General features: G+C 56.6%; 3 non-coding genes across 3 annotated transcripts; all 3 read left to right on the forward strand.

Annotated features, from left to right (window-relative positions):
• Window positions 1–13,327: 13,327 nt before the first annotated feature.
• On the forward strand, window positions 13,328–13,400 carry Trnar-ucg (transfer RNA arginine (anticodon UCG)). Its single transcript has one exon. It is a non-coding gene; the product is annotated as a tRNA-Arg (tRNA).
• Window positions 13,401–13,839: 439 nt separating this feature from the next.
• On the forward strand, window positions 13,840–13,912 carry Trnak-cuu (transfer RNA lysine (anticodon CUU)). Its single transcript has one exon. It is a non-coding gene; the product is annotated as a tRNA-Lys (tRNA).
• Window positions 13,913–14,233: 321 nt separating this feature from the next.
• Window positions 14,234–14,305, forward strand: Trnat-agu (transfer RNA threonine (anticodon AGU)). The gene has a single exon. It is a non-coding gene; the product is annotated as a tRNA-Thr (tRNA).
• Window positions 14,306–20,248: the final 5,943 nt, after the last annotated feature.

Consider the following 20,248-nt stretch of genomic DNA (forward strand, 5'->3'; position numbering starts at 1 on the left):
AGAAACTGCTGCTTTTTTACAGCAAAGAAACGCCGGGACTGGCGTCAGACATGCACACGCCTCAACTCCACCCTCCCTGTCAACTCCTCCAAGTACTGGTCAGCCTTCCACCGCCTTACTGGTAGCCATCCCACCCCGCATTACCCCATCCTCCATGACGATCGCCCTTTTCCTGACAACCTCAGTAAGGCTAACCATTTTGCTTCCCACCTATCCGAGGTCTTCTCCATTCCTGACGATCCCCATTTTGATTACTCCCTCTTCCCCACTGTCCTCGACCGCACTGACACCTCGGTCCCCCCGCTCGCCCCTAGCTTCCAGTACTTGGATCGGCTACCCCCCTCCGACATCAACACTCCCATCACCATGCAAGACATCACACTCGTCCTCCGCTCCAAACGCAACACCGCCCCTGGTCATGATGGCGTCACCTACCGTCACCTCAAGGAATCCCCTCCATCCTTCCTGTCTGTCCTTGCTACCCTGTACAATGTCCTCCTCTCCACTGGATTTTACCCTGACCTGTGGAAGACTTCCCGTGTCCTGCTGTTCCCTAAGCCTAACAAACCCCCCTCTGCTACCTCTTCCTATCGTCCCATCTGCCTCACCTCCGTGTTCAGTAAGGTCTTTGAGGCCATCCTCTCTCGCCGTATCCACTGCCACCTTAACCAGCACCGCCTCCTTCCTCTTACCCAATGTGGCTTCCGGCCTTCCTTCTCTGCTGACGACCAGCTCCTTAACCTTACCCATCTCCTTTCCCTCCAACTTAACTCCCGTCGCTCTGATATCTTTGTTTCCCTTGACCTCCAGAACGCCTATGACTGTGTCTGGCATCCCGGGCTCCTTTTCAAACTCCAGACCTATGCTCTCCCCATCAACTTCGTCCGTCTCGTTGCTTCCTTCCTCTCCCATCGTCCCTCCTATGTGACTATCCACAATTCCAACTCCCGTACTTTCTACCCCTCTGCCGACGTGCCCCAAGGTTCTGTCCTTTCCCCTCTCCTCTATCTCCTATACACTGCTGATATGCCCAAACCTCCCCCTCCTGTTCATCTTCTCCAGTTCGCTGATGACACCGCCTTCCTAGCCCTTTATCCTACCCTTCAACGGTCCCAACGTACTCTCCAAACCCACCTTGACCAATTCACCGCTTGGTGCAACCAGTGGTTCCTCCGTGTTAATCCCTCCAAGACCCAGGCGATCATCATAGGCCGCACCACCCGTTCCTTCCGCCTCCATGATTTCTACCTCACCATTTATGGCCGTCCTATCCACCTCACTCCTACCCTCAAATACCTTGGCCTCACCCTCGACCGCCACCTCACCTGGACTCCCCATCTCCTTACCATCCAGAACAAAGCTCACAGCCGCCTCCGCCTCCTGAAACTCCTGTCCGGCCGGACGTGGGGTCTGCATCCTTCTACCATCCTCCACACCTACAAATCCATGATCCGCCCCATCCTTTGTTATGCCAGCATCGCTTGGATTTCCGCCCCTCCCCGGTTCTATAACGCCCTCCGAATCCTCGAACGCCATGCGCTCCGCCTCGCCTTCCGCATCCGCCTTCCGTCCCCCACGCGCATCCTCTATGACCTCATCCCCTTCCCCCACCTTCTCCTTTTCCTTGAACACATCCGCACACTCTATGTTGTCCGTCGCCTTGATCCCCCTCACCCCCTGGTGTCTCCCTTCCTCTCCACTCCCGACCAGTTGCCGCGCCTTTACCGTTGTGTCCCTCCCTCTCTCCATCTCCACACCCTCCATCTCCTTTCCCAACACAACTTCCACCGTCTACCGCTCCCGGATGATGAGCTTCGCCCTGACATCTACCCTTCCTACCAACTCTAACCCCCTCTTCCTGCCTCCTCCTCAGGGCTCCCTCTCCTCCCCCTCCCTCCTTCTGAGCGGATTTCCCCTCCCCCTCCATCTCTTGTGCCTTCTTTCAATGTCTCTGCGCTCCCTCCTGTCCTGTCTTCCCTTTTCCTCTCCCGCCCCATGTGTCTCCTGCCTCTTCGTGAACCCACGGTTACCCCTCCTCCCTTCCTCCCGCCGCTTCCCCAGCTGCCCCATGCTCTCCCCTCCTTTTCCATCCTCTCTGCCCTTTCCCTCGGCAGGTCCCACCTGGTAGTTTTATTCTTCGTCGTGTGTGCTCCGAGTGGGTTTTAAGTGTGTTGTTTCGGAGTGTTTTTAATACTGTGGCCGACTTTTAACCTGTGCCTGTGCATCTAGTGACTTCCATGTGTTTTAAGAATCACCAATTGTGTTTTTTAACTTTCTGGTGACTTTTTTAACTGTCCCCAATGAACGTCTACATATCAGTGTATTTTTACCTCCATTTTCTCCCCTTACTCTGTTTTATGTTCCCCCTTTTTACCTCCTTATGTATGTATTATTTTATTCTTGTTTTAATTGTCATATCACTCGGCTGAAGAGCGGCGGATTGTGCTGCTGACAGCCCTCCCCTGCCCGTATGGGGCAGGGGAATGAAATCACAATAAAGAAAAAAAAAAAAAAAACTGCTGCTCGGCATCTTCGGCGGTACACCGCAAGGTTACCGCCCTTCGATAGTGCACTTCTAGCGCTTATCGAAGTGTTAGGTGTTCCAGGTGCCAGCCAGCCCAGCAGCAGCAGCAGCAGCAGCAGCAGCAGCAGCAGTTCCCGGTCCCGGCCTGCAGCAGTGATCCCGCAGCCAGCCAGCCAGCCAGCCAGCCAGCCAGCCCTCCGGTGCCAGCAGCAGTCCAGGCAGCAGCAGCAGCAGCAGCAGCAGCCGCCGCCGCCCCGGCCCCGTCCGCGGCAGCAGCGTTCCTGCCTCTCGCCGCCGCCGTCCGCCAGTGTGTGTCCTGTCCTTTTAGTGCTGTGTTTTTTCTTTCTTCTCCTTGTCGTCATGTCCGCCCCCACCACCACCGTCACTACTACCACCACCGCCATCGTGTATACGTCCCCTTCCGCCGCCTCCACCACTATCACTTGGTGTGCCCAGTCCCACCCCCCTCCTTCCATCCCTCCCCTCCTCTCTATCCCTTCGCCCTCGCTCTTTGTCGCCCCCTCTCCCGCTTCTTCCTCTCGTTCTGATCCCTTCCCCCCTCTCCCCCAGCCTGTCACTGCAGCTCCAGCTCGGGTGGTGGCCCGTCGGGCCACTGCCCACGCCCAGCTCTCCCCGTCGCCATCGCCATCGCCGCCGCCACCACCACCACCGCCATCATCGTCGCCTTCACCATCACTGACGCCTTCGCCTGCACCGTCACAGTCATTATCTCCGGCGCCGACTGCTGCGTCCGTGCCGGGACCTGTCCCTTCCCGCCACCTCCCCATCGTTCCCGTCCCTCTTATCACCACCCGCCCATCGGCCGCTGTCAAACGCCCTAGTGGCGCCCCCACTTCCTCTGCTCCTAAAAAGGCTCCACCCCGCCCCACATCCCCGCCCCAAAATGCCATGGACGTCTCCCCACCAGGCCCCACTCCCTCCTCCTCCTCCTCCTCCTCCTCCTCCTCCTCCTCCTCCTCCTCCTCCTCCTCCCCACCCGGTCTCTACAAATATCTCCTGTCCCGTCCCGATCCTTCCTTCCTCGAGGCCCGGAATCTCTCCCTCCTCCTCCGCCAACGTTTCCCTGGCGCCCCCATATCTCTCCTTACTCCCAGACGGGACTCTGTCCTTATCTCCTCCCCCAGCCCAACCCTCCACACTGACATCCTCTCCCGCCTCCCCATCACCCGTTTTGGTCCTAACGCCTCCCTCACCCCTGCTCCCTCCCCATCTCCTACCCGCCAACCCCAACCCCCGCGTCGCCCGCCGACCCTCACCGCCGTGATCACTCGGCTTAGTCCGTCGATCACGGAGGAGGAGGTGTTGGCGGAGCTGAAGGCCCATCCCACCCTGGAGGTGCGGGCAGTCCGCCGCATTTTTAACGCGACCGGCCGCACCCGCCTTATGCGAGTGTTCTCTGAGGACGCCCCCTCCATTGACCGCCTCCTGAAGGAGGGTGCCCTCCTCTTCAATCAGCGGTACAAGGTAGACCCCTCCCGTTCCCCCCCTCAATCCCTGCGCTGCCAGAGATGTCTGCGCTACAATGCACATACAACAGCCGAGTGCCGCGAGGCCCCCACCTGCCCGCATTGTCGACAAGCGCACTTCCTCCGGCAGTGCCCCAACCTTCAATCCCCTCCCTCCTGTAATACCTGCAGCCTCCCCCACCCTACCTACTCCCAAAAGTGTAAAGCCCGACCCCCTCCCACCACCCCTGAACTCACCGTACCTGTCCGTCCCCTGGACGCCCCCACCCCTCCTGGCAATTCCCTTCGTCCCCCCCCCACTGCTGAGGACATCATCAGGTTCCTCACTATTGTCCTCCAAAACGTCCATCCCTTTCAGCGCCCCCACACCCTCCAACAGATCTCCCTCGCCGCCCGTTCCATCTTCCACCTTAAAATGTACGCCACCTATTCCCATAACCAGGCCCATTTCACCTTCTCCCGCCTTGACACCCTCGTCTAAATCCTTATCATGGCGCGACAGCATCGTATCCTGTTCAACAATATCCGCTCCCATCCCGCCAACAAGAACCTCTTCCTGCACACCCTTGCTACCCACCGTGTGGATGCTTTCCTCCTCAATGAAACCTTCCTCCAACCCCACCACTCCATCCACACCTCCCCCTATCTCCTCCACCGATCCGATAATCCCCTCCCAGTTGCGCGTGGCGGAGTTGCCATTGGCCACCACCGCCAGATCCCCGTTCGGCTCCAACCTCTCCTTCCCGACCCCACCGAACACCTGATCCTTAGTCTCTTCTTCCCCGGCCTTACCGTTACCTGTGCCACCATCTATGTCCGCCCCAACGCCCCTCTTCCTTTCGACTTCCTCTCCCACATCGACCGTACCTTCTCCTCCTATGTGATCGCCGCCGACCTTAACATCCATAGTCGCTCCGCTGCCCAGTTACGGCGGTGGCATCGGTTCCTCTCCTCCCTTCAAGGCGACCTCATCCCCATCCCCCAGCACACCCGCCCCGAATCCAATTCCACTCCCGATGTTATTCTCTCCTCCCCCAACCTCCTTGGTCGCATTACGGTGGATGTCCTGGAGCCTATTGGTAGTGACCATCTCCCTGTCCTCCTCACCGTTTCAGACGGTCGTCGCCCCCGCCCCGACCCTCGTCATGACCCTCCCCCCAAGTACATCCATGACTATTCCCGTGCCAACTGGAATGCCTACCGGGATACCCTCTCCACTCAGGTCGACAGCCACCCTCTCGCCTACCGCCGTCCTGATGATGTCTCCCATGCCGCCTCCTTTCTCCAGCAGACCTTGTCTGAGGCCGTGGAGGCCCACGTCCCTACTGTTGCCATCCACCCCCACCGTCCTACCTTGCCGCCACAGGCCGTCCTCCTCCTCCGTGAATCCCGTCGTCTCTACCGTGCCTTCCTCCGCACGCGTGACCCGGACACCCTACGACGCCACCGGCACCTACAGCGACACATTCGAAATTTGCTCGCGGCTAAGAAACGCCGGGACTGGCGACAGACATGCACCCGTTTAAATGCTACCCTCCCTATTAACTCGTCCATGTTCTGGACCGCCTTCCGTCGCCTTACTGGAACTAAGCCCTCCCCCTACTATCCTCTTCTCCACGATGACCACCCCTTCCCTGACGCCCTTAGTAAGGCCAACCACTTTGCCTCCTACCTGTCCGATGTGTTTTCCATCCCTGATGATCCTCGGTTCGATTACTCCCTCTTCCCAGATATCCGCGATCGAACTGACACCTCTGTCCCTCCCCTCGCTCCTGGTTTCCAGTACTTGGACAACATTCCACACACGGAACTTAATGCCCCCATCACTACACAGGATCTCATTGCTACACTCCGCACCAAACGCAACACCGCTCCTGGTCACGATCGTGTCACCTACCGTCACCTTCGTGAAGCTCCTGTCTCTTTCCTCTCCACCCTGGCCAGGCTCTACAATGTAGTCCTGTCCACTGGTTATTACCCCGACCTGTGGAAAACCTCTCGTATCCTCATGTTCCTCAAACCTGGCAAACCGCCGTCCGCCGTCTCCTCCTACCGTCCCATCAGCCTTACCTCGGTCTTCAGCAAGGTCCTGGAATCTATCCTCACCCGCCGCATCCACCAGCATCTCCGCCAGCACCGCCTCCTCCCCGTTACCCAGTGTGGCTTTCGGCCGTCCTTCTCTTCCGACGATCTTCTCCTTCACCTCACTCATCTTCTTTCCGAACAGCTCAATTCCCGTCGCTCCGCAATCTTCCTCTCTCTTGACCTCGAACGCGCATATGACCGCGTATGGCATTCCGGTCTCCTCTTCAAGCTCCAAACCTTCGCCCTTCCCATTAACTACGTTCGTCTGATCGGTTCCTTTCTCTCCCGCCGTCCTTCCCATGTCACCATCCATAACGCCGATTCCTACACCTTCTTCCCCTCCGCCGGTGTGCCCCAAGGCTCCGTCCTCTCCCCCCTTCTGTACTTGTTGTACACGGCGGACATGCCGCCGCCGCCACCCCCCGTCCACCTTCTCCAGTTTGCCGATGACACCGCCTTCCTTGCCCTTGCCCCCACCCTGCAACGCTCCCAACACCTTCTCCAATCCCATCTTGACCGGTTCACCGCTTGGTGCGACCAGTGGTTACTCACGGTCAATCCTTCCAAAACCCAGGCGATCATTGTAGGCAAAACCACCCCTTCCTTCCGCCTCCTTGATTTCTATCTCACCGTTTATGGCCGTCCCATCGCTCTCACCCCCACCCTTAAGTACCTTGGCGTCACCCTCGACCGTCGCCTCTCCTGGACTCCCCATCTCCAGACAATCCAAGCCAAGGCACGTTCCCGACTCCGTCTCCTCAAGCTCCTTTCCGGCCGTACGTGGGGTCTGGACCCCTCCACCATCCTCCACACCTATAAGTCCCTCATCCGCCCTATCCTCTGTTACGCCCATCCCGCCTGGATCTCCGCCCCCCCTTCCTTTTATAAATCCCTCCAAATCCTTGAACGCCATGCTCTCCGCCTTGCCTATCGCATCCGTCTCCCCTCCCCCACGCGGATCCTGTATGATCTTATCCCCTTCCCCCACCTCCTCCTCTTCCTCGAACGAATACGCATCCTCTACACCTCCCGTAAACTCGATCCTCCTCACCCGCTCGTCTCCCCGATCCTCTCCCAGCCCCGCCCGCTGCCGCGCCTGTACTCCCATGTCCCACCCGGTCTCCATCTCTCCACCCTCCTTACCCTCTCCCAAGGTGGCTTCCGCCAGCTCCCCCTCCCTGATGATGTCCTCCTCCCCTCCATCTACCCCTCCTACCAACTTTGATCCTTACACCCTCCTCCTGTGCATGCTCCTCAGGGCATCCTCCCTCCCTTCTCTCCCTTTTTCCCTCCCCCCTCCTTTTCTCTCCCCTCCTCCCCCGGGCCTCCCCTCCCCTGCCCCTCTCCCTCCTGCCCCCGTCTCCTCCGCCATTGGCGCCCTTTTCTCCCTTCTCCCCCACCTCACCCCCGTTCCCCTCTTGGCAGGTCCCCGGACTCGCACACGCTACGTGGACTTTCGCGCGCCGGAGATCGCCGCCATCAGTGTCTTGTGTGTGCCGTCGTGTTTAGTGTTCAGTGTTCACCGTCACACTCCATTGTTCACCAGTGCCATCGTCTTCTTCAGTGTTTGTGCGTCGTCTCAACAGTTTGCAGTGTGGTTTATCGTCGAGTGTGAACGGCTCCGTGTTTGTCTCTCTGTGTCTCCTGTTTTATCGCCCACCATTTTGTGACTTTTATGTTTTTCTCCTGTTTTTTATGCTTATGTCTTCTTTGGCTGAAGAGCAGCGTAGTGTGCTGCTGCCAGCCTGCCTATTGTATAGGTTTTAAAATGACAATAAAGTAAAAAAAAAAAAAAAACTGCTGCTCGGCTGGGAGTGGTGGAGTGCTCCTGTAATCCAGCGACCTGGAGGCCGGTTGTAGTGGATGGTCTCAGGATGGGAGTACTGTTTCGCAGCATCCTGTGTTGATCTGGCGTCCGCACTGAGATCGCTATCAACATGGTCGCTTAAGAGGAGTCTTGGGCGACCAGGTAAGCTAAGGAGGGATGCACCGGGCCAGGCAGGAAAAAAAAAACTGCTGCTTTTACCACCTATGCCACATACTCCCACAACCAGGCCCACTTCACCTTCACCCCCCTCACCACCCTTGTCTAACTCTCCACTCCCATGGTACAACAACCGTACCGTATCCTGTACCACAACATTCGCTCCCTGCCCACCCACAAACTCCTCTTCCTCCACACCCTACGTCAGCACGGCGTGGATGCCTTCATCCTAAATGAAACCTTCCTTCAACCCCGTATCTCCGTCTCCACGGCTCCTTACACTCTACACCGCACCGATAAGCCGTACCCTCTCGCGCGTGGCGGAGTTGCTATAGGCCACCTCAAGCACCTCCCTGTCCGGCCCCAACCTCTCCTTAACAATCCTGCCGAGCATCTCACCCTCAGCCTCTTCTTCCCCACCCTTACCGTCACCTGTGCCACCATTTATGTCCGCCCTCGCACCCCCATCCCGTACGATTTCCTGGCCCACATTGACCGCACCTTCTCCACCTACGTGATTGCCGCCGACCTCAATATCCACAGCCGTGATCCTGCTGACCTCCGGCGGTGGCATCAGTTTCTCCCCACTCTCCAGGGAGACCTGGTTCCCCTGCCTCAGCACACCCGGCCCGACTCCAACACCACTCCTGATGTTGTCCTTGCCTCTCCAAACCTCCTTGGGCGCATCACCGCGGCTGTCCTTGACCTCATTGGCAGTGACCATGCTCCTGTCCTCCTCACTATCTCTAACGGTCGCCATCCCCGCCACGCTCCTCGCCCTGCCGTCCCTCCTAAACTTGTCCATGATTACTCCCGTGCCAACTGGGATGCCTACCGGGATTCCATTCACACCCAGGTTGACGGCCACAACCTTACCCTCCAGTCTCCTGATGACATCTCTCGCACTGCTGCCTTCCTGCACCAGACCTTGTCTGACGCCGTCGCCACCCATATCCCCACCAAAGCCATCCACCCTCACCGCCCCGCCCTGCCTCCACAGGCCGTCCTTCTCCTTCGCGAGTCCCGCCGCCTCTACCGCTCTTTTCTCCGCACTCGGGACCGGGATACACTTACCCGCCACCGGCAATTACAGCGACACACCCGCAACCTGCTTGTTGCGAAGAAACGCCGAGCCTGGCGCCAGACATGTACACAACTCAACACCACGCTCCCCATCAACTCTTCCAAGTATTGGTCTGCTTTCCACCGCCTTACTGGGAACCGCCCCACCCCCCAGTACCCTCTCCTCCTTAATGACCGTCCCTTTCCTGACAACCTCAGTAAGGCCAACCACTTTGCCTCCCACCTCTCTGATGTTTTTTCCATCCCAGATGATCCCCACTTTGATTATTCCCTCTTCCCTGATGTCATGGACCGTACGAATACCTCTGTTCCTCCCCTTGCTCCTAGCTTCCAGTACTTGGGCCACACCCCACCATCTGCACTTAACACTCCCATCACTACACAGGACATCAGCCTCACACTCCGCACTAAACGCAACACTGCTCCTGGCCACGACTGCGTTACCTACCGCCACCTCAAACACTGCCCTCCCTCCTTCCTTTCCCTCCTTGCCACCCTCTACAATGTCATCCTTGCCACTGGCTTCTATCCCGACCTGTGGAAAACCTCCCGTATCCTGATGTTCTCCAAACCCAATAAGCCTCCATCTGATGCCTCTTCCTATCGTCCTATCTGTCTCACATCGGTGTTCAGCAAGCTCTTGGAATCCATCCTTTCCCGGCGCATCCATCTCCACCTCCACCAAAACCACCTCCTCCCAAACACCCAATGTGGCTTTCGACCTTCCTTCTCTGCTGATGACCAACTCCTCCGCCTCACTCATCTCCTCTCCCTCCAGCTTAACTCCCGTCGCTCCGCCATTTTTGTCTCACTTGACCTCGAAAAGGCCTACGACCGTGTCTGGCATCCCGGTCTCCTGTTTAAACTCCAAACCTACGCCCTTCCTATCAACTACATCCGTCTGGTGGCTCCTTCCTCTCCCACCGCCCCTCCTATGTTACCATCCATAATGCCAATTCCCACACCTTCTACCCCTCTGCCGGTGTGCCCCAGGGCTCTGTCCTCTCCCCTCTCCTCTACCTCCTGTACACGGCAGATATGCCCCAACCCCCCCCTCCAGTACACCTCTTGCAATATGCTGATGACACCGCATTCCTCGCCCTCACTCCTACCCTCCAACGGTCCCAACGCCTTCTCCAGAATCACCTTGACCTTTTTGCTGCATGGTGTAACCAATGGCTCCTGAAACTCAATCCTTCCAAGACCCAGGCACTCATCGTAGGTCGTACCACTCGCTCCTTCCGGCTCCTGGATTTCTCCCTTACTGTCTGCGCACGTCCTGTCTGCCTCACCCCCACCCTCACCTACCTTGGCCTCACCATTGACCGTCACCTCACCTGGATACCTCATCTCCGCTCCATCCAATCCAAAGCCCGCAACCGCCTCCGACTCCTCAAACTCCTCTCTGGCCGGACATGGGGGTTGCACCCCTCTACCATCCTCCACACCTACAAATCCTTAATCCGTCCCATCCTCTGTTACGCCAGTCCTGCCTGGATATCTGCCCCCCCCCCCCAAATTCTATCAGTCCCTCCAGATCCTTGAGCGTCATGCACTCCGCCTTGCCTTCCGTATCCGCCTCCCGTCCCCCACGCGGATCCTCTATGATCTCATTCCTTTCCCCCATCTCCTCTTATTCCTCGAACATATCCGCATCCTCTACACCTCCCGCCGTCTTGAACCCCCTCACCCCCTGGTTGCTCCTCTCCTCTCCCATCCCCGCCCCCTGCCACGTCTTCACCGTTGTGTCCCCCCTACCCTCCATCTCTACACCCTTCATCTCCTTTCCCAAGGTGGCTTCCGTCAACTCCCCCTCCCGGATGATGCCCTCTCTCCCTCCATTTATCCTTCCTATCAACTCTGATCCTCACTCCCCCTCCTTTCCTCCGTCCTTTCCCTGGGCTCCCTCTTCCTCCCCCCCTTCCCTCCTGTGTTTTCTCCCCGCCCATCCTCCCCCTAGGTCCCTTCTCCCCCCCCCCCCCGAGTCCTTTTGCATTCCCCTCCTCTGCCTTCCCCACTCCCTGGCCCGTCTGCTCAGCACCCCCCACCCCTCTTATGGGTCTTCATTCTCCACTGGCTTCTTTCCCCCCTCCCACCCTTCCCTTTTCCTCTCCTTCCCCCCCTTTTTTTATTTCTCCGTCATCTGTCCTGTTTCCCCCCGCCTGCTCTCAGCTGTGGTATGTCATGTTTGTGCCCACTTTTTAGTGCCGTGTTTAAGTGAGTGTTCAGTGTTGTGCGTCTTTCCACAGTGATGCGAACAGAAATCATGCTGTCGCTGGGTGTGCATTTTATATTTTGTGAACAGAAACCAGACTGTCGCCGTGTTTTTTTAACTGTCTGTCTGTTATTTTTCTGCTTCTTGTGTATTTTCTTAGTATCATCAACCCTGTGTTTTATGTTTTAAGTTCTAGAATTTTCTGCCATTTTCCCTTTAAGTCACCGATTTTATCGCCAACTGTTATTTTTTCTTATCTTCATCTTTTTAACACAAATTCTGTAGGCTGAAGAGCGGCGTAGTAAGCTGCTGCCAGCCCCCCCCCCCTTCGGTGGGAATTGAAATTCAATAAAGAAAAAAAAAAAAAAAAAAAAAAACTGCTGCTTTTCTCACAACCGCCTCCGCCTCCTGAAACTCCTGTCCGGCCGGACATGGGGTCTGCATCCTTCTACCATCCTCCACACCTACAAATCCATGATCCGCCCCATCCTTTGTTATGCCAGCATCGCTTGGATTTCCGCCCCTCCCCGGTTCTATAACGCCCTCCACATCCTCGAACGCCATGTGCTCCGTCTCGCCTTCCGCATCCGCCTTCCGTCCCCCACGCGCATCCTCTATGACCTCATCCCCTTCCCCCACCTTCTCCTTTTCCTTGAACACATCCGCACACTCTATGTTGTCCGTCGCCTTGATCCCCCTCGCCCCCTGGTGTCTCCCTTCCTCTCCACTCCCGACCAGTTGCCGCGCCTTTACCGTTGTGTCCCTCCCTCTCTATATCTCCACACCCTCCATCTCCTTTCCCAACACAACTTCCACCGTCTACCGCTCCCGGATGATGAGCTTCGCCCTGACATCTACCCTTCCTACCAACTCTAACCCCCTCTTCCTGCCTCCTCCTCAGGGCTCCCTCTCCTCCCCCTCCCTCCTTCTGAGCGGATTTCCCCTCCCCCTCCATCTCTTGTGCCTTCTTTCAGTGTCTCTGCGCTCCCTCCTGCCCTGTCTTCCCTTTTCCTCTCCCGCCCCATGTGTCTCCTGCCTCTTCGTGACCCCACGGTTACCCCTCCTCCCTTCCTCCCGCCGCTTCCCCAGCTGCCCCATGCTCTCCCCTCCTTTTCCATCCTCTCTGCCCTTTCCCTCGGCAGGTCCCACCTGGTAGTTTTATTCTTCGTCGTGTGTGCTCCGAGTGGGTTTTAAGTGTGTTGTTTCGGAGTGTTTTTAATACTGTGGCCGACTTTTAACCTGTGCCTGCGCATCCAGTGACTTCTATGTGTTTTAAGAATCGCCAACTGTGTTTTTTAACTTTCTGGTGACTTTTTTTAACTGTCCCCAATGAACGTCTACATATCAGTGTATTTTTACCTCCATTTTCTCCCCTTACTCTGTTTTATGTTCCCCCTTTTTACCTCCTTATGTATGTATTATTTTATTCTTGTTGTAATTTTCATATCACTCGGCTGAAGAGCGGCGGGTTGTGCTGCTGACAGCCGTCCCCTGCCCGTATGGGGCAGGGGAATGAAATCACAATAAAGAAAAAAAAAGACTGCTGCTTTTGGGAGTCTCCGGAGAATGCCGACGTGAAATACTTAGTTCTTGTGATGTATTTTCTACCCCTGATAGAGACCCTCGCGGTTGTCGTCGTCGTCGTCGTCGGCGGCGGCGGCGGCGCCGCCGCCGCTTTGGTAATAGCGGCAACTCGCCATTGTATCTCATAGGGTGAGGTACGTTGTACAATCGACTGAGATGGCACTAAGCGATTGAAGCTGATTTGTAAGCTCTTGTTTGATGAGCGTCATAAGGGCTTGAATGTAACTTGCGATGGGACACAGCAAGAAGTAGCGTCGCATTTTTAGTACTGAAATTGGAGAATTGCGTCAAAGATGGTAAATTCATTCCGGGAAGTGCACAAATGGCGATAATGAGGTGTGTTTGGGGAAGCGTATTGCGCCAGTGACCGTGTGGCCTAATGGATAAGGCGTGGGACTTCGGATCCGAAGATTGCAGGTTCGAATCCTGTCACGGTCGAGTTTTTCCAGTTCTGCAAAAGATGCATGCTGTTTTACTGTGTTGTTTGAGTACTACAAAACTAGTTGAAAGTTGCTGCTGTCCGCTTCCTGGCTGCAAACCGGCGTCTACCTGAAGCTCAAGCAAGACAAGGGTGATCTGTAGCGAAATTTTCGGCACAGTGCCGTTCAGGAGAGTTTTTGTTGGAACTACTGCGTCTGATTCAGGGCCCAAGGGCTACGCCACAGGCGTCTGCGCACAGTCGAGCATGTGTGTTGAATAATGGTGCTGATAGCCACGTATCATTTGAAGCAGATTTGATGCCTTTCGGAGACAATTTTTCATTGAATAGGATTGTAGCTCATTTGTGGCAGCAGGAAATAAGCTGTAGTCAAAAGGATCTTCCATAGATGGTCGCAGGTCCCATCAGTATTGTATGGCTCGTAAAGCATTGTGTGGAGCCCGGCTAGCTCAGTCGGTAGAGCATGAGACTCTTAATCTCAGGGTCGTGGGTTCGAGCCCCACGCTGGGCGGCGCAAAATTTTGTGTCTACGCGGATGCAAGCTGCGCCCCTCTCGTGAGCCTTGCGTAATGAACGTAACGGGTTACGACGATGCCTAGCTTCTTATGAATATCAGAGGAATGGTATTTGAAGCTGAAAGTAACTCTGAAATGAAATAAATGTGTTGTTTTGGAATTTTAGGTGTACATCGATATCGTGTGAGATGTGTAGGAAAGCAGCAGCTGTGCTAGCTAAATGCAAATAATGGTCGCTAATGCGGTGCGTTTCCAGCTGAAGATCTCCGATTCACTAGTCCATAAGAACAAAGTACCCGAAAAGCCCGCTAGGAGGCGCCTCCTTAGCTCAGTGGCAGAGCGCTGGTCTAGTAAACCAGAGGTCGTGAGTTCGATCCTCACAGGAGGCAATTGAGTCTTGTAAAAGCCCCTCCCACCGTGGCCCTTTCGAAAAAAGCGGTCAAGGATGAAACAAATTATAAATGGGTGCGGTATTTAAGAAATGCTCTCGCAAATGAATAGTGCGAATGGTGCTATTAAAGTAGGCACCAGAAACTGCTGCTTCTCCGCCTCCATGATTTCTACCTCACCATTTATGGCCGTCCTATCCACCTCACTCCTACCCTCAAATACCTTGGCCTCACCCTCGACCGCCACCTCACCTGGACTCCCCATCTCCTTACCATCCAAAACAAAGCTCACCACCGCCTCCGCCTCCTGAAACTCCTGTCCGGCCGGACATGGGGTCTGCATCCTTCTACCATCCTCCACACCTACAAATCCATGATCCGCCCCATCCTTTGTTATGCCAGCATTGCTTGGATTTCCGCCCCTCCCCGGTTCTATACCGCCCTCCAAATCCTCGAACGCCATGCGCTCCGCCTCGCCTTCCGCATCCGCCTTCCGTCCCCCACGCGCATCCTCTATGACCTCATCCCCTTCCCCCATCTTCTCCTTTTCCTTGAACACATCCGCACCCTCTATGTTGTCCGTCGCCTTGATCCCCCTCACCCCCTGGATTCTCCCTTCCTCTCCACTCCCGACCAGTTGCCGCGCCTTTACCGTTGTGTCCCTCCCTCTCTCCATCTCCACACCCTCCATCTCCTTTCCCAACACAACTTCCACCGTCTACCGCTCCCGGATGATGAGCTTCGCCCTGACATCTACCCTTCCTACCAACTCTAACCCCCTCTTCCTGCCTCCTCCTCGGGGCTCCCTCTCCTCCCCCTCCCTCCTTCTGAGCGGATTTCCCCTCCCCCTCCATCTCTTGTGCCTTCTTTCAGTGTCTCTGCGCTCCCTCCTGCCCTGTCTTCCCTTTTCCTCTCCCGCCCCATGTGTCTCCTGCCTCTTCGTGAACCCACGGTTACTCCTCCTCCCTTCCTCCCGCCGCTTCCCCAGCTGCCCCATGCTCTCCCCTCCTTTTCCATCCTCTCTGCCCTTTCCCTCGGCAGGTCCCACCTGGTAGTTTTATTCTTCGTCGTGTGTGCTCCGAGTGGGTTTTAAGTGTGTTGTTTCGGAGTGTTTTTAATACTGTGGCCGACTTTTAACCTGTGCCTGTGCATCTAGTGACTTCCATGTGTTTTAAGAATCGCCAATTGTGTTTTTTAACTTTCTGGTGACTTTTTTTAACTGTCCCCAATGAACGTCTACATATCAGTGTATTTTTACCTCCATTTTCTCCCCTTATATTGCTTTATGTTCCCCTTTTTTACCTCCTTATGTATGTATTATTTTATTCTTGTTTGAATTGTCCTGTCACTCGGCTGAAGAGCGGCGGATTGTGCTGCTGACAGCCCTCCCCTGCCCATATGGGGCAGGGGAATGAAATCACAATAAAGAAAAAAAAAAAAAAAAAAAAAAAACTGCTGCTTCATTCGAGGGTTGGATTCCCTCACTTCCTCATCGAGGACTCGCACTGCCTGGGCTACTCTCAGGGTGTACCTTCGACGTGGAAGAGCCCCACTCGTGCTTGTCGCGTTGTTGCCCGTCTGCACGCCGTCGCCGCCGCCGCCGCCGCCGCCGCTTTGTCGCCGTCTGTCGGTGCTCGCCGCCGCCGCCGCCGCCGCCGCCGTCGTCTGTTCGCCGCCGCCCGGTGCTTGCCGCCGCCGCCGCTTGGTCGCCGTCTGTCGGTGCTCGCCGCTTCCTCTTCTGCCGCCGCCACCTGGTCGCCGCTTCTTCAGCCGCCGCCGCCGCTGTCGCCGTCTCTTGGTGCTCGCCGCTTCTTCTGCCGCCGTCTCTTGGTGCTCGCCGCTTCTTCTGCCGCCGTCTCTTGGTGCTCGCCGCTTCTTCTGCCGCCGTCTCTCGGTGTTCGCTGCCGCCTGCGATCATGGACGCCCCAACTACCACCATCATCTACACCTCTCCTTCACCTGCCCCCACTGTAACGTCATGGAGTGCTTCCTCTGGGATTCACCCGTCTCATGCACCTCCCCTACTCACAGTCTCCTCCCCATCTATCTCCTCTCCATCGATGTATCCCCACCTGTACGTCACTCCTGCTCCTACCCCTGTTACTGCCCCTGCTCCTTCTCCCGCTACTGCCTCTGCCCCTGCTCCCAACCCCCCTCCCGCTCCTGTCGCCCGCCGAGACGACTTCCCCCCTCTACCCCCTGCGACTACCGCTGCTTCCCCTACCGGAGTCTCCGCCCGCCGCGCCACAGTCGCCGCCACAGAGCGCCCTACCCTCTTATCCGGTGCTCCTGCCTCACAGGAGGGCCCTGCCTCCCACCACCTCCCCATCCATCCAGTCCCTCATCCCTCCTCCCACACAACACCCGCCAAAAAATCTTCCAAACGGCCCAGTGGCGACCTCTCCTCTACTCCTTCCTCCAAAAGGCCTCTGACCGCCCCGCCTCCCCCACCTCCCACTGACCCCACTATGGATACCACCCCACCTCCCTCCTCTCCAGCCCCCTCCCTGTATACCTTTGTCCTAGCCAACCCTGATCCGAAATTCCTGGATGCCCGCACCCTCACCCTTGAAATCCGGAAGTACATCCCCAGTGCACCCATCACCCAACTTATCCCTCGCAGAGACTCTGTTCTCATCAAGTCTCCCTCTCCATCCTTCCATACTGATCTCCTCCGGCGCCTTCCCTGCATCACCTTTGGGCCCCACGCATCCCTCACCCCATTCCTTACATCCTCCTCTCCTCGCCAACCCCAACCGCCTCGTCGTCCGCCGACCCTCACTGCCGTCATCACAAAACTCAGCCCTGTGGTCACGGAGGCTGAGGTGTTGGCGGAACTGAATGCCCACCCCTCCATGGAAATCCGCTCTGCCCGCCGTATTTACAACTCCTCTGGCCCTACTTTCCTCATGCGTATCTTTACAGAGTCCGCCTCCTCCATCGACCACCTCCTCACGCAGGGAGCCCTGATTTTCAACCGCCGCCACCCTGTTGACCCGTCCCGTTCCCCTCCTCAATCTTACCGCTGCCAGCGTTGTCTTCTGTACAATGACCACCTCACCCAGAACTGCAAGAACCCACCCACCTGCTCCCATTGTAAAGCCTCCCACTTCCTCAAACAGTGTCCCAACCTCGCCTCCCCCCCATCCTGCAACACCTGCAATGAACCTCACCCCACCTATTCCTCCAAATGCAAAGCCAAGCCCCCTCCCACCAACCCTGAACTCACTGTCCCCCTTCGCCCCATTGACCCACCTATCCACCCTAACAATTCCCTCCGCCCTCCCCCTATGGCAGAAGACATCATCCGGTTCCTCACCGTCGTCCTGCAGAACATCCACCCCTTCCAGCGCCCCCACACACTCCAGCAGATTTCCCTCGCTGCCCGCTCTGTTTTCCACTTAAACACCTACGCCACATACTCCCACAACCAGGCCCACTTTACTTTCACCCGTCTAGACACCCTCGTTTAAGCCCCTCTCCCCTTCCCGCACCCTTCCCGCACCCACTCTCATGGCTCGTCAACAGTATCGTCTCCTCTACCTCAACATTCGCTCCCTCCTTGCAAACAAATACCTCTTCATGCATACCCTCTCCCAGCACCAGGTTGACTCCTTCATCCTTAATGAAACCTTCCTCCAACCCCACCATGTGGTCCGCATCTCCCCTTATCTCCTTCACCGCACTGACAATCCCCTTCCCCTAGCTCGAGGCGGGGTCGCTATCGGCCACCTCTGGCATCTCCCTGTCCGGCCACAACCCCTCCTCAATGACCCATCCGAACACCTTCTCCTCAGCCTCTTTTTTCCCTCCCTCACCGTCACCTGTGCCACTATCTATATTCGCCCCGCAGCTCCTCTCCCCTTTGACTTCATTTCCCATGTTGACCGTACCTTCTCCACCTATGTGATCGCTGCTGACCTCAACATCCACAGCCGTGACCCTGCCACCCTTCGGCGGTGGCATCAGTTCCTTGCCACCCTCCATGGTGACCTTGTTCCTCTCCCACAGCACACCCGTCCTGAAAGTAACTCCACCCCCGATGTTATCCTCGCTTCCCCCAACCTCCTTGGTCGCATTGCCGTTGATGTCCTCGTCCCGTCGGTAGTGACCATCTCCCTGTCCTTCTCACCATCTCCTCTACCCGTCCTGCCACTGCAGCCACCCGCCCCCCTGCCCCTCCAAAGTCTGTCCATGACTACCACCGTGCCAATTGGGATGCCTACCGGGAATCCATTGCCTTACAGGTCGACAGCCACCCCCTCACTTTCCACCACCCTGATGACATCACCCATGCCTCTTCCTTCCTCCAGAAGACCATCACTGACGCTGTGGAGGCTCATGTCCCTACCAAACTCATCCACCCTCACCGCCCTACGCTTCCTCCACAGGCCGTCCTTCTTCTGCGTGAATCCCGCCGGCTCTACCGCTCCTTCCTCCGCACTCGTGACCGGGATACTCTCACCCGCCACCGGCAATTACAGCGACATATCCGGAACCTCCTTACAGCAAAGAAACGCCGGGACTGGCGTCAGACATGCACACGCCTCAACTCCACCCTCCCTGTCAACTCCTCCAAGTACTGGTCAGCCTTTCACCGCCTTACTGGTAGCCATCCCACCCCGCATTACCCCATCCTCCATGACGATCGCCCCTTTCCTGACAACCTCAGTAAGGCTAACCATTTTGCTTCCCACCTATCCGAGGTCTTCTCCATTCCTGACGATCCCCATTTTGATTACTCCCTCTTCCCCACTGTCCTCGACCGCACTGACACCTCGGTCCCCCCGCTCGCCCCTAGCTTCCAGTACTTGGATCGGCTACCCCCCTCCGACATCAACACTCCCATCACCATGCAAGACATCACACTCGTCCTCCGCTCCAAACGCAACACCGCCCCTGGTCATGATGGCGTCACCTACCGTCACCTCAAGGAATCCCCTCCATCCTTCCTGTCTGTCCTTGCTACCCTGTACAATGTCCTCCTCTCCACTGGATTTTACCCTGACCTGTGGAAGACTTCCCGTGTCCTGCTGTTCCCTAAGCCTAACAAACCCCCCTCTGCTACCTCTTCCTATCGTCCCATCTGCCTCACCTCCGTGTTCAGTAAGGTCTTTGAGGCCATCCTCTCTCGCCGTATCCACTGCCACCTTAACCAGCACCGCCTCCTTCCTCTTACCCAATGTGGCTTCCGGCCTTCCTTCTCTGCTGACGACCAGCTCCTTAACCTTACCCATCTCCTTTCCCTCCAACTTAACTCCCGTCGCTCTGCTATCTTTGTTTCCCTTGACCTCCAGAACGCCTATGACCGTGTCTGGCATCCCAGGCTCCTTTTCAAACTCCAGACCTATGCTCTCCCCATCAACTTCGTCCGTCTCGTTGCTTCCTTCCTCTCCCATCGTCCCTCCTATGTGACTATCCACAATTCCCACTCCCGTACTTTCTACCCCTCTGCCGGCGTGCCCCAAGGTTCTGTCCTTTCCCCTCTCCTCTATCTCCTGTACACTGCTGATATGCCCAAACCTCCCCCTCCTGTTCATCTTCTCCAGTTCGCTGATGACACTGCCTTCCTAGCCCTTTATCCTACCCTTCAACGGTCCCAACGTACTCTCCAAACCCACCTTGACCAATTCACCGCTTGGTGCAACCAGTGGTTCCTCCGTGTTAATCCCTCCAAGACCCAGGCGATCATCATAGGCCGCACCACCCGCTCCTTCCACCTCCATGATTTCTACCTCACCATTTATGGCCGTCCTATCCACCTCACTCCTACCCTCAAATACCTTGGCCTCACCCTCGACCGCCACCTCACCTGGACTCCCCATCTCCTTACCATCCAAAACAAAGCTCACAACCGCCTCCGCCTCCTGAAACTCCTGTCCGGCCGGACATGGGGTCTGCATCCTTCTACCATCCTCCACACCTACAAATCCATGATCCGCC

This window comes from Schistocerca nitens, chromosome 8 (genome assembly GCF_023898315.1).
Source record: "Schistocerca nitens isolate TAMUIC-IGC-003100 chromosome 8, iqSchNite1.1, whole genome shotgun sequence".
NCBI lineage: Eukaryota > Metazoa > Arthropoda > Insecta > Orthoptera > Acrididae > Schistocerca > Schistocerca nitens.